The sequence below is a fragment of the Sceloporus occidentalis genome, unplaced genomic scaffold, assembly GCF_023333645.1.
Source record: "Sceloporus occidentalis isolate IW3139 unplaced genomic scaffold, rSceOcc1.0.p SCAF_33, whole genome shotgun sequence".
NCBI classification, from domain to species: Eukaryota; Metazoa; Chordata; class Lepidosauria; order Squamata; family Phrynosomatidae; genus Sceloporus; species Sceloporus occidentalis.
Window position 1 is genome coordinate 8,522,785 of NW_028317013.1, and position 15,242 is coordinate 8,538,026.

Consider the following 15,242-nt stretch of genomic DNA (forward strand, 5'->3'; position numbering starts at 1 on the left):
AATAATGGAATATATAACAAAACAAGCAGTTGAGAAATATGCGCTGATGTGTCTGCTTATTACAAGGCATCCGTTTCGGTGACATGTAGCATGTAATAGATAATATATAGAGAAAATTAGATGAGACATTTTTTTACATAGGTAATTAGGACAAGTCAATTCTTGTGGACTATCATTAAAGGGAAACTACAGCTTAACCAGACATACACAAATTGAGCAAGCCTAATTTATGAAAATGAACCTGCATGAAATACTTTATAAGGACAGAGTCTAATAAGTGGATCCTGATCTCCTTTGTATCATATATCAAAAACATGAAGAGGCAATGAGTAGGCCAAGTATTTCTGTACCTATGCAAAGAAGGACATAACGCTTATAGGAACAGGGGAAATGCAGTGAAGGTATATGTTAGAAAGTTGTGGATCCCTATTTAGCTAAATTGCTTTGGGACATAATTGTTCAACCAGTAGAGGCATGAAATACCTCCCAATTATGCCAATTTTCAGGGACTGGCTCATGTATGTGCCCCACTGTCCTACTTTTGCAAGCCTTATGGATCATGGGTGTCTTGGGGATCACTAATGACCAGCCTAGGGAGCTGACAACCGCAATCCATTACAGATCCAGGTGGGCAGGTGGTCCTGATATGGCCATGTGCTCTAACCACTACATGCCAACACCCCAATAAAAGTGTCTTGATTTTTGACACCCGAAATGTTGCCACATTGTTATTGACTACACTTATTTTTCACTTAGGCAGGTGCAAAAAAATGTGCCTTAATATAAGAGTTTCATTGTTTATAGATGTAAGGAGACAAGCTTCTATAAAATACCACACTGCATCCTTAAAGAAGAAGTATGGTGACATGGTGACATTTCATATGTTTGTTTTTAATTAGTATATACATATAGATTTAATGAAGGAAGAACTGCTTTATTTTTTTTTTTCACTTTCCAGAATATTTGCTTTCAGATTTAAAATTCCAGATTTACTAGTTGAACAAAGAAACGTATTTTTTTGCTTGTTTGTAATAGATTTGTAAGTGCAATATCTGGTAATAGACAGGCTAATTAGGTCAGTAGCACTGTAAAATAGGTCATTTATGCTTCTTTTGTGTCTTTTATTTTATGAGGAGATTGTTAACTGATGTACTTTAATTTTTACAGAATGAAAAAAGATCCTTCTGGATGGAGAGCAGCAATTGACTATTGGAGTTTTTGGTTTAATGATTTCTTAGCAGAAACTGTTTTATCCTGTATTTTTTTACAAACCTGTAGGAAAGACCTACAGAAAATAACATTTAGACACCAGACACCTATGTCATGTTTCTGTACATACATATATTTATACATTCAATTTGATGGAAGATAAGAACCAAACAGCTCATCTAGTCTACCAGACCTTGGTCTGGTCTTAGACTCGGGATAGCTTTATGCCTATCCCATGCATTTGTAAATTCCTTTACTGTATTAACCTACACCACTTCTGCTGGAAGGCTGTTCCCTTTATCCATCACTCTCCCTTTGTTATACTACCTCTGACTCTCCAAGTAGTCCCTCTAAGATTGCATTTTTCTTAGTCTACAAGATGCTTAATCAATATTTCTATTTTGTTGTTTTTATTAAATGGTGTACAACCTTAGCAGAAATATATAATGTACGAAAGTTGCACAATATAAATTTCAACTGGTGCTATGAGAAGATTCTAATAAAAACGTAAAAAAACCCCCATGTATCTAATATCCAAATAAATAAACCTCACAAACACAAACTTACCCAACAATGAATAAATTATGTGAATAGTTCCTCAAATTACTATTTACTAAGTTTCTAAGGAAATTGAAAACCACTGGTTTAATTTTCCATTTGCTAAAGGCAATGCTTTAAAGAATGTGGTCGGCTCATCGATTATCACATGTGAAACAGAATTATTATAACAGTGTTTATGATTGACAAAGACTGTTGTTATGTTACACATGTTATGGCACAGAAGGAATTATTTAGTTCCCACAAAATAGACAAACAGGCAAAATAGGGAAAAAGCGTAAATACTGCCTTCTTGATTAACAAATAAGGCATCTTGTAGAGTTGTAACTTAATGTGTTAAGTTAATTATTTTTTAAATATATAGAATTAGGTGAAATAGCATGTTTGGCGGAACTCAAACTCAACTTAAAAGTTTTGGGTTCCCCTAGACATTACAGCATTTAAAAACACAATTGGAAATAAACAATCGCGTTTATTTCCATTTAGTTGTATAAACTCTGTTTTCCCTTTACTACTTGGATTCTGTATCAGACCTCTTGTGAACCATTCATTACAATATATGTAAATACATGTATATATACTGTATGTTTTCACAGATTTGGTGTTTACTCTGTAGGGTTTGAAAGCCACAGTTGACAGCAGGACTTAATGAAGTACTTTAATGTCTTGTTCTATGTAATCTCATTATCACTCTAGCACCGTAGCCATCACTTTAACATGCACTGATAGGTGATTTGCGATGTTTATTTCTATGCAAATCATTTGTGGCTGCAGGGGGTATGTTAAAAGGTGTAATTGGAGGTCAGGACAAGCAAACCTTGGCAGTGCGTGGGTAGGTTCAATAGATAATGTCTTACGAGGTTATAATTGGCCATAGCAACTACTAACGTAGTTACAAAGGTATGTTATTTGTAATTGTGCTCATTTATACAACATATTTTAATTCTGCATACAGCTTGATATGCAAAATTATTTGAAATGAAAAAAAAATTGTATTTCGTTTTTTCCAAAAAAAAAGAAACCAAACATAAAATGACATACTCAATGAGAGAGCAGCTGCGTCAAACCTTCTGTCAAACACCATTTTCCTAATTGCTAATTTAAAGCGAAGCCAGTGAAATGTTTATAGGTTGTGAGCCCTAATATGAAAATATAGTGAAAATAAAGATTGTAACAGTCCAACGTGTGAGGTATGCATGCCATTTCTCCTGCAGTAAAATGCCCTCTGGCACATGCAGCTCCAGTGGCAGATCGGGTGCGTGGCTAGCGACTGGATATGTCTGGCCGCGCAGTTTTTGAGCATATGACTTATCCAGCCATTGGCTCCACTTGCGTTATCAGCTGGGCGCTGGCCTTAAAGTGCCAGAGCCATCTCATCATCATCAAGCCGGCCCTTATAGAAACATAGAATTTGATGGCAGATCTAGTATGCCCATTTTTCCTGCTGTAAAGAATAGGTTTGCCAGTTAACATCTGATGAGTTGATATTGGCAACTAGTAAAATCAAAGTCTGATAAAAAACATGTTAAAATTCTGCTTGACTATTCAGTAATAGTCCTCCACTACAGAAATAGATATATTTTAAATAGCAGGGAATAGTATCGTATTTCACATGTAACACTTCTTTGAACTTTCTATTCATTATTTCAATCATGCACTATAAAATGATAGCTAAAAAAAAAAAAAAGTTTTTACATATTACATACTTTTAAAATATGAAGACATTTCGCAATCGGTACATCGTTCAACTTTTTCTACAATAGAAGGGCCAGATCATTAGGCTTGATAAACACCCTCCTCTCATTCCACAAATGCGTGCAGGTTTGATAAGATATATGAGTGTTTGTGGCCATAAACTTCATTAGTGTTTATTTGGATTGAGACAAATTCACCAACTTTATCACTATGTTACTGTAAGAGTTGAGAGCAATAAAATAATTAAGGAGATAGTGAGCTTTGTATTGTTCTCACCTTGATTGAAAAAAAATTCACCCAGCTGTTTAGGTAATGCAGCTGACAGAATCAAAGTTCACCATGGGGATCTTTCTGACACTCTACTAAGAAGTCCTCTGAATGCTGACCTTCTTTTCACCTTTCACCCCGTGCTTCATTTTGTTGTAGGCGGTTGAGAAAATCTGAAAATTTGGAAATCTTTGGGTTTTGGTACCTTTAAAGATTGCAATGACAAGAAAAAATGGAGAGAAGAGAAAAATTAGTCTTTGGTTAAATTTGATACTTTTATTTGGAAAAACATAAATTTCTGAATCTTAATATTTTCAGATGGAATGGAAGAATGCATAATCCCAAGCATGTCCCTTTGACAGGGTCGATGCCCCTTCCGGACTGATATACCACTGTCTTTTCCCCCAACCTTTCTGCTTCCTTTCATGAAGTTTAGAATATTAATATTTATACAATACATTGTGTGAATAAAATGCAATTGTATTGTTTCGAATGACTTGCTCATTTACATAAATGTTAATGAATAGGTCACAGTTAAGTTACATTAAAATTCCAAGTAAAGCAAAGTCTAACGGCACCCCTTAAAGCAGCGTGCTCCTAGTTTTCCTATCTGAATTGTTGAGGGTATGGGAAAGATGGCATAAAATTATGAAATGGTAATATCTGTATATATATCCATACATATAAATATATGGTTTCATGGTCAAGTTGGTTCTAGAGACTGCATTAATAAACCATTAATATTCAGTTGGGGTATACCTAAGAGGTAAAATTATGACTTAGGTATAAAGAACATAGCCATTAAAATAAATATTAAAATACTCATTAAAAGATTATCTTTGTAGTTTCCTGCAATCATTACACAATTTTGGCAAATAGAAGCATCAATATTTTAATTTGTTTTCTATGGCATCTATAATTTTCACAGAAGCAGATTTTTTTTTATGAGAAACATAAAACGCTACATTTTTTAAATTTACCCTTTTAAATTTGTATATAATAATAATTGAATGATTAGTGGTTTTTACACTTTTTTGACTGATGATCTCTTTTTTAGGTGATTTAAGACGTCTATTGGAACTGGATGGTACCACTTGTCATGGTAAAATCACTGGTGTTTGTTTATTTTTTATAATTTTTATTTAATTTTAATTTTAGTGTTGTTTTTAAAGATTTTTTAAATATTTTTTTTACATTTTTAAAATATATTTTGAAGTAGGAGAAACACTATTTCTTCCTCTTTTCACTTTGAGTGATCAGTAAGAAGGCCTCTATTGCCCTGCATTTCTGATCGCACAACTCTCAGCAGGCTCTCAATAGCCCCTCTGGGAACCTCTTTATATTTAATGTTGCTTCCAGCGGTGTTCTGTTTAGGTATTTTGATGTAATTGGCCAATGAATATTGTAGATACGAATAGCTGATTTTTAATTGACTATGGACATGGACTTCATACATGGAGACCCTTTAGCAGCAACATGTTCCAGTGGCATGTTGTGTTAGCTAATTCAAGTATAAATTAGAAAGCCCTCTTGCACTTAAGTTAGCACAGCTAGAAATTTCCTTGCTTTCCATAAAAACAGCTGAGTGACCCCAAACTCTGATTTTGGAGCATACCATTGATAAAAATGAGCAAGAGAATTCTATAATGGTCAGAAATGAGGCACTCGGTTCTTAGGCTACTCTAATTTGAATTAATTGGACTGCCAGATTTTTTACATGATATCTGATGCTTGAGACCACGGGTCTTTTTCCTTTCCTGACCTGTTTGTATAGCTAGGCTAGGTGTAAACACTACATGTATTAAATGGACATAGTCCTATAGTATATGGACAAAAGTATTGGGACATCTGACCATTACACCAACAGGAACTTTTATGACATTGCATTCTAAATACATAGACATTAATAGGTAGTTTGCCTTTGCAGCTATAGCAGCTTTCACTCTTCTGGGAAGGCTTTCCACAAACACTTTGGGGTGTTTCTGTGGGAATTTTTGCCCATTTATCCAGTAGAGCATTTGTGAGGTCAGCATTGATATTGGATGAGAATGCCTGACTCTCAATCTTTGTTCCAATTCACTGCAAAGGTGTTCGATGGGGTTGAAGTCAGAGCCAGTCAAGTTCTTCCACACCAAACTCATCCAACCATGTCTTCATAGACCTTGATTTTGTCAGACACGGAGGCCCCCTCCTAACCCATTCGGAGTTCCACCGTGCCGTACCAAGGTCCAGGGTCACCGGCGTCTCCATCACACGGCCGGCAGGCCACGCGGTGCGGCGTCTATTAGACCGCAGCCCCCTGGTGAACGGAGCATGCAGCGTCCCTCACACACGGACACGCCTCCAATAGTAAGGGGTCGCGGCCAAGTACTTAGGTGAATGAGGGGAGGTGATTTACTCCACCTCTCTTCTCCCGAGTAGGGGATCGGAGGGTAGTTAGACTGGGGGGAGGGACATACACCTGCCATCCCTATATAACCCCAGCAGTTCCCACACACAGTGCTTATTCGTTAAGCTGTATACCTGTATGTTACCTGCTCAGAGTACTGTGGACAATACCTGTTTCCTGAACCTTGCTTTGAACCCGTTTCTGATTGTTAGCTGCCTGCCCTGACCTTTGGCCTGTGACCCGTTTCCGATTGCTATCCGCCTGCCCCGACCTTTGGACCATGACCCCGACTACTCTTCTGGATTTGCCCCTTTGTACTGCTGCCTGGACATTACCATCTGCTTCCTGCGCTACGCTCCGTAAGCCAGCCTGACAGCTTTGTGTACTGGGGCACAGTTATGCTAGAATAGCAGGTAGGCAGGTAACGTTCTGACATCTGCCAAACCCAGACTGCCAAACAGAGAAGTGTGATTTGTTACTTCACAGGACACGTTTCCACTGCTCCAGAGTCCAGTGGCGGCGTTGTTTACTCGATCCGGCACTTGGCATTGTACTTGGCTTGCAGGCAGCTTCTGGAACTTATCAGCTATTAAATCAGCAGAGTGTTGTTGAATTTTTACGCACAATGCGCCTCAGTGCTCTGTGACTTTTATGTGGTCTTCGGCTTTGTGGCTGAAGTACTGCTGTTCCAATATTACCACTTACAGTTGACCGGGGGAAATCTAGCAGGGATGAAGTTATTGCAAAGGTGGCATCTTATCACACCTGAACTCACTGAGCTCTTCAGAACGCACTATTTTTCACAAATCTTTGTAAATTCAGACTTCATGGCTAGGGCTTGATTTTTGGGTCTGAAACTCCTGAATTCTGGCAGGCCTGGCAGGGAGGTTTAGGATAGTGAAGTGTTTCGGTTGATCACAAGCGAGTTACACAAGCAACCTACAGAGGAAGCTGTAGAGTTCATTGAGCGTCAGCCATTGTAGTTTTTCAGCTAAGTAGTCCAGCATGGCAATCTGTGCATAGGAGATATCCACAGATGTACACAGGTACATAGGTACCCCATAAAAACTCTACTGTTTTAGGAGCTCTGTGGTGAATCACTTTGCTGGCAGCAATGCTATTTACCACAGGGGCTCCTAGAACAAAGGGCCCCTGGGCAAGTTCTTACAACCTGAAGCAGACAGGGCAAATGTGGTACAACAACCAGCTGCAATACTTGTGTCCATATAGTATATATACAGTATATAATGCAGAAACAACGTAACAACAAAAGTTATAGGATGGAATGTACAGTGGTATAAGAGGGTAACCATGTTCCCCTGCTATGAATAAAAGCTTTCCAAGCGATGAATTTATATAGGTGCAGTCTCAAAACATTATAGCAACAAATTGTCACACAGGGCCAATGCAAACTGGCAGCCAGGCAGCTATGAATTTGCAAACATTACAAGCAATGTTCTCAGATGTGTTTGAAGGTAGACCCAGGTGCTCTGAATGGCATAGGCACAGTGCCGGCTACCCTATCTATGTTCCTGCCTCCTTTCCCACAACTCTGCTTCCTCTCTTGCCTCTTGTTGTTTTTCTCTTTTAAACCACACACGGCTGGAAGCCCTGAGACAGGGCACACGACTGGAAGCCCTCAGACTGGACACACGGCAGGGCATTAGACTCATGGCAGGGAGCTCTCAGGCAGGGCACACAGCAGGGAGCCCTCAGGCAAGGCAGACGTAGTCAGGCAGGCCGGGTCAGAACCAGAAGGATGATATCAAAGCCGAATCGGAATCCAGGAGGAGAGTCAGAACAAGTCGGGTCAACACGGGCAGTGGAAGCAATGCAATACACCACAACGCAAAGGCCCAGAATGGTGGAATCAGCCGGTATTTAAGTGGGATGGCTGCATCCTGGTAAGAAGATACAGCTGGTCAGTTCGTTAGTCTACAAGGTGTTGTGATCTCTAGAGGCTGCTACAGATATGACACCTATAAATAAATACATAGTCCAGGCTAAAAGGGTGGAATCCTGACAGGCGCTTTCTTTAAAGTCGGAGAATCAGATGTCACTGACACATTCAGTGCAATGGTGTCTGAGGGGGCAAATATGTCATGAAAATCCTGTTTGGGGACAAAAATGGCACTAACAAGCTGTTTGTGCACTGGTAAGCTGTTTGGGCACGCAGATGGCACTGATAAGCTGTTTGGACATAAATATAGCGCTGACCAGATGTTTGGGCAAAAGTGGGGCAGAGACAATGATGGCACCGACAATCTGTTTGGTGGCAAAGATAGCACTGACAAGCTGTTGGGGGAAATATGACACTGACAAGCTGTTTGGGTGAAAAAGTTGGACCAGACAAGCAATTTGGGGAAAAAGATGGCACATGCAAATTTCTTGCACATAGATGGCAGTGACTCTAGGTTCAGCCTTGTCTAAATTAAATGAATATTAGTATGGAACCAAAAGATGTCTGTCTGTCTGTCTGAGTCTATGGTAAACCCTTGGAATGCAGAACTTCAGGACCTTAAGAAAATAGATATAATAGCACCAGTGCAACAAAGCACATATTGGATAAGCAGCCTAGTCATAGTCAAGAAACCATTGGAAAAATTAGGAATCTGTATTGACCCAAAACCTCTTAAATAGGAGCTTTAAAGAAACCATTGCCCACTGCCTACAATTAATGATATTTTACCAGATATTTCAACAGCTACAAAATGGATTTTGGCATTTAGAGTTAGATGAAATTATAAAAATAACTAACTAATTACTATTTACAAACAAGTACAGCAACTCAGTATCATACAAGGAAGTTCCACCCTCCTCACTGATTAAATAGATCCAAATAACAAACATTTGTTTGTGATACTCCCCAAAATCTACATCGGAAGGATTAAAAGTGTCAGTTGACTTCTATATGCTGACAGATATGATGTATAACTTTGCCTAATATTTTAATTGGATGAAATACATTTTCTTGATTTTATATCATGATTCCACTGTGAACTCTATTTAAATGATAGAATATCGATAAGTACCGCCTACTACAGAGTGGAGGAGGTGGATGTTTGTAATTTAAATCCAGCTACTTAATAACTTTTGCTACGCCATTTTGGCTGATATAGGTCACTTCTAATGCTCATGGGAATAAGTCCAGTCTCTGAATTGTTTTAGCAGAAATGTAAGTGGCTCCAGAAAAAGTCAAGACAATTCAAGAAATTCCCTCACCTACAGATGTGTGAGGGGTCCAGTGCTCCCTAGGCATGATAAATTATCTTTCTAAAATTTGAGGTTATTTGTCATACATGTGAACCTCTACATCAGTTTACACACAAAGATGCGTTGTGGAAATAGACAGAGTTACACCAAACAACATTTGAGTCCATAAAGCAATCTATTGCAGAAAGCACAATCCTAAAATACAATAATCCAGAGCAGGACCTAGTTTTGCCATGTGATCCATGCAAGAAAAGCCTGGGGAAGACACTCATACAGGAGAAGATTCCTGTTGCATTTGCAAGACAGCAACAGAAGCATTGGCTGCAACAGAATGTAGATATACTCAAACTAAAAGTACCTGTAGTAGCATATTTTGATCAAAAGCCCTTATAAAGTATAACAAAGAAATCATTACTAAATGCCCCAAATAGGTTTCAGTGTATATTGCTCAGACTGCAGAAATATGAATTTATGATCTGCTACTATCTGGGAAAATACTTATTTATTGAGCTTACAGAATTTATTTGCCAATAACAATGGGAGTAAGAATAGACAAAGGCATCAAGACTATCAATATGGCTGAATATTTGCCCTTGACAAGAACAGCTAAAATCAATACGAACATGCACAGAAAATTCTGCATCTTTCCATAAAAGAGAATAATCTTTAAGAGTGAAAGAGCTGTTGTACACGACGGTCTGAGACAAGATATAATGCACAAAAAAAGCATTATAGTGTTTTTATTGGTCTGGAATGAATGAGCAGTTAGAAACCTTTATCGAGAAGTGAAGTATATGCTGGTATTGGGAAGAAAAACAAAGAAAGGAAACACTGAACACACATTATATTCCAAAAGAAACCTGGGCAAAGATGGGTACAGGGTTTGTCCAGTAGTCCAGTGCGAAGGCTTACTAAGACTCTTCTGAGTGAAAAACTGCTAAAACCCAAACTTCTGGATCAGACCAGAGTCAGGGTGCAGGGAAACCAAAAATGACAGGGACATTATTACAACAAAAGGGGCAAAGATCTGTCAGTCATCCAAAGAAATAATTGTGCACAAATGCAGCCTGTGGATGAATAAAACAAATGTTTGCAAAAGGTACTGTAACAGTCTGTCGACAGGTAGGATCCCACTTGTATTTGGCACAAACAGAAGCAGGGCAATTGCTCATTGGAATTAGCCAATGAGGAACCAGGTGGTGATCTTGAAGTCACTCTACCAGAAGTGTCACCAACCAGGTGTAAGCACAACACAAAATGTGGAGGAACCCAGGACACCAAAAGCATTTTACATTAGATTACAAGGGACACACAATGCCAATATACCAGCAAGCAATGTTATGTTCAACACACATCCAGATTTGGTAGCATATGCAAAAAGCCAGTCCATCTGAAAGATTATGTATCACATTATCAGGCACCATTTTATATTTTTTATATTACTAGTGTAGTTTTTGTTTGTTTAAGTGAAAAGATGTAGCATTGTTATAAAAACAGCCTGCAGGGGGAGCTGTAGAGTTCAGTGAGCTTCAGCCATTTTAGTTTTCCAGCTAAGTAGCCCAGTATGACAATTGTAAAGCTCTGCATAATAAAGTCTGTGTAACCCTAAACTGAGAGTGCATTAATCTATGCATAGGAGGTATCCAAAGAGACCGGAGATGGCTCCAATCGGGAGCTAGGCTTTTACTTTATGGTTTTGTTTTCAGCTTATTTGCTGTGTTCACCTGTATAAAATCACAGTTTCCCAGAATATTGGTGTTCCTGAGCCTTATTGCCCTTGAGGACAGTGCTTCTTGGTACCCCTCAGAAAGTTGTAACCTCTGGAATTACTTTGGCTTGAAGGCAAAACGCGTTTCATTGGACTATAATACAAAATTAAAAAATGCTATTATTTCTAGTGCTGTTTTGTAAAAATGTTTAAAACGTGAATTGCTTTATGGATGTGTTATTTTATTAAAATGTTAGGTTTTCAGGAAATTTGCAATTTCTTATCTATAAATTAAGTACTCCCACCAGCTTTGTATTATTTAAGTTAATTTCTTGTCGTCAAACACGCTCTCTGGTGTTTCCTTGGAGCTGTTATTACCTTTTTGTTTTATTTTTCTTTCTTTTCTATCCTTTCTTTACTGATGGGGCAGACCTACACTGGGTACCTTATCAAATTGTTCAGACTGTATTTGTCAAGACACACAAGGCGCAATAACCAGTTCTGGCAACATACATAATGTGCAATATCCAGCTCTGGCCAACACACACATTAACCAAATGAGAAAATAAATCATTGTTTATCAATGTTGCTTATATTTACTCAAGATGCCCTAGTGGACATTTTTGGAATCACAAAGCCAATAAATCAGGCATAGGCCTAAAAATATATAACTCTAAGAGGCCTCAACCCCTTTCCTACTTTCTTACTTTATTATAAGTGTGTTGTCATAATATTTTATTATAACCAATGAATCAAAAATGATTGTGTCATTGGTAGATTTTGCAAGAACAAAATTATGCGGCTCTATGGTGTCACAATATAATAAAAAATAGAAAAAATATACTGTATGTTTACTGTATATATTTTGAAAAAAATACAATGTAACCTGTCGAACTCGAGTATGGATTAACGCCTGTCAACACTTATCTTGGATACGTTTTATCCGAAAGAAAAAGGGTCTGGCAACAAAATTTATAAACGAAAAGGTGATCATTCACAGTCATACATCAACGTCATGTAGTGAAACATGAAAATGTAGTGAAGAATGGTATAAATGATAGAAACAGTAGTTTTTGCAACAGAAGTACATATCAGAAGATTTTTACACTTACACTATACAATGCACTATATAGTCCACCAAACCTCTTTTTATTATGGATCTACTGGTTATTTTTGTCCTTGTTTAGTGTACTCCCACAAATTATATATATATATATATATATATTTATTTTTTTTAGGACTTTTGAAATAATAATTTTGTAAATAAACCATCATTTGGTATGAAAAACCATCTAAAATTGTAGGAATAATTTAGAAAAAAAGCCATATTTTTCATGGTTTTGCCTATAAAAACTACATTGAAGAAAACAAAACAAAATGTATTTAGGTATTTGTTCTGATTTTGGAAACACTTCATATGTCTGGTATTTCCATTTACTTTGGTAGTATGAATGATGTGCAGCGTTGTTTCCAGAGAAGATGTTTTTAAAATGTGGTATACTGAGAGTTGGGCCACAATAGCGTCAAGAAAAAGCAAAATTGATGAATGAAAGTATATACTTTTTGATAGTTGACATCCCAAGGTATTTTACTAGGTGTATTTTAACACTTTTATTTAACCATTTCTGTGCCAAACATTGCAGTAAAAAATGTTTTTTTTTCCATTTCTAACAAACATATAATATACAAGTACAGTATTTCAGTACATTTTGTTGCCGTGGTATATGAAATTACTTAAACAACTTGTGAATTGTATTCACCAATACCCGATGAGTTCAGGAATACCACACATGTATGGGTAGTGCATTTTTTTGGGATGTAGCAGGTTAAAAAATGGAACATGCGCATTACAAATTTCAAACTTGGAGTTTTGGCAGATTACTGGGCCCATGTCTCATTTAAAGCACGGTAGAGGTCCCATATTCCAATTTAACCCCACCAAACTATATATTTTCCAAAACTAGACAGCACAGGGAATCTGTTTAGGGGCATATATTACATTACATTATATTTCTTTGTAAAGCGCCGGCAGATTCCGCAGCGATGACACATACTGACATGTCCCATGCAGCTGATTCCACAACGGCATCTTTTGTTGGTGTAACATTTTTCATATGCACTTTGCAGTTGTACACAGCCAATCATGTCCCTGAAGCTGCTTATGGCAGCTGGGATGCACTCCCCAGTAAACTTTGCACAATTACTCCCATGGGAGCTATCAATGGCTCATGAGGGGGTTGAGTCTGATCGTTCCTATAGGGGGAGCTCTGTGTTGGTGTTGCTGGACTTCCTAGACTACTGGGCAGACAGCAGCAGTGCCCCAGCGACCGCCTCCACAATTGTGGTGACATGGGGGCATTTATTAAACGACAAGCCAAGTACGTCACTTGTCCTATGAGGACACTTTAGCATGATATTACCCTTATTACTGTGACATTACAGTTATCAAGCCCTGCATGTTAACAAAGAATTGGTCTTTTTTCTTCATACTGGGCAGCTGATTTTAGAATATACCAGCCCACAGCATGCTAGTACTCTTTTTTATATGTATAAAAAACATGTAACCAGGTAGCAGGCAGCCATATTATGATCCATGTGCCCATTTCTAGCTAAAGGCATGGATCAGATTTATTTCCGACTTGTGTGTACACTTAAACTTGTGAGTCTTCCTCTGATGGAGAAATTATTTTTAGCAATCCCTTATAGTGACATCAAAATGTTGTTTAACACCTGTGAATAATATTTCAGCCAACCTGTACACACATCATTACAAATAAAGCCACACTATGTTTGAAATGTATCATTTGTAGTTACTATTTGAAGGGATCACTTTTAATTTAAAAACAATCTATCCAAATATATAATAATGTAATAGAGAATGCAACTGATTTTTCTATACAAACTTCAAGCATACAACCATTTTTTTATGAAAGAAAATACAATATAAACTACTACGTATCTTAATGGCAAACTATCACCTGTCAGAAGAAGACAGTGAGTGATGAATAGTATCGCTCTGATTATATAGTCGCATGGAAACACAGGCCCTTATTTTGTATTTTGTGCAAACAACTGACACATGGTGATACAATGCCAAAAGCTGGAGTGTTTTTACTTGACATACTACATTATCCAGTCTATTGTTGGGTCTGTTTTCCTCTATGTGCTAGAGATGACAGTCATTGATTCTCACATGAGAATAGAGGGGATGTTTGGCTGGGAGGGAAGATGGTCACAAACATTTGGATGATCATGAGCCAGTGGAAGAACTTTAAGCAGCAACATCTGCTCTGTAGAAAGACACTTATAGGGTCTATTCCGGTAGGGCTAGTGGTTCCATTGCATTTGGTATTTTGAAGTGGCATGGTGGTTCGTATTTAAGAGTGAAAGCAAAAAGGCAAGGAAGTGACTCCATCAGATACCTATATAAAATAGTGATTCTTGTAGAGACAGTAAACTTATATCCAGTTTTCAAATCGAAATATTATTTGAAGGACTTTTTCAAATTGTGCTTATTTCTTAGGATTGTTATATAACTTTTATTTTATTGTAGTTCTAACATGTAGCAGCTGCGGTGGCGATGGCACAAAGGGTGTTAAAGATACCTGTCATAACTTAAATAAAATATAGTTTATATAGGACTATTTCAGCTGATAAATGTGACCAAACTAACATATATAAGTACTTAAGTGTCCATTGTTCATGTCCATTCCTTTTACCCCTCTTTTAAAATCAATCAGCATTAATGATCATCTTAGCAAACAGAGATAAAGACATCAACGAAGAGGCATAGTTGTGCAGATCATGAGAACAGGAAGTCAAAATGGCTGCTCCCATAGTATTCACATAGGATACCTAATACAGTTTATTACTGAATATAGGTTTCTTTCATTTACAGAAAACTACAACATCCAATTAAGTTGGTTGTTTTTTTAAGGCCCCAGTATAGGAGTATGTAATGATTTTGTTGTAGCTATGTACAGTATATATGCTTGACAAACTGGTTCTGGTTTTTGTTTTCTTTTAAACTCAACGACATTTAATATATTCCAATTCTTTCCACGCAGCACACAATTAATCAGGACAGACTAATCGGTTTTCTTTAGACTCTTATCATCATTTCTGTATGCCTGCTGTATTTTTCACATGATGCTCAGGGGTTACTCTTGATAAGACCACACAGATGTCTTCACATTTTTTTTG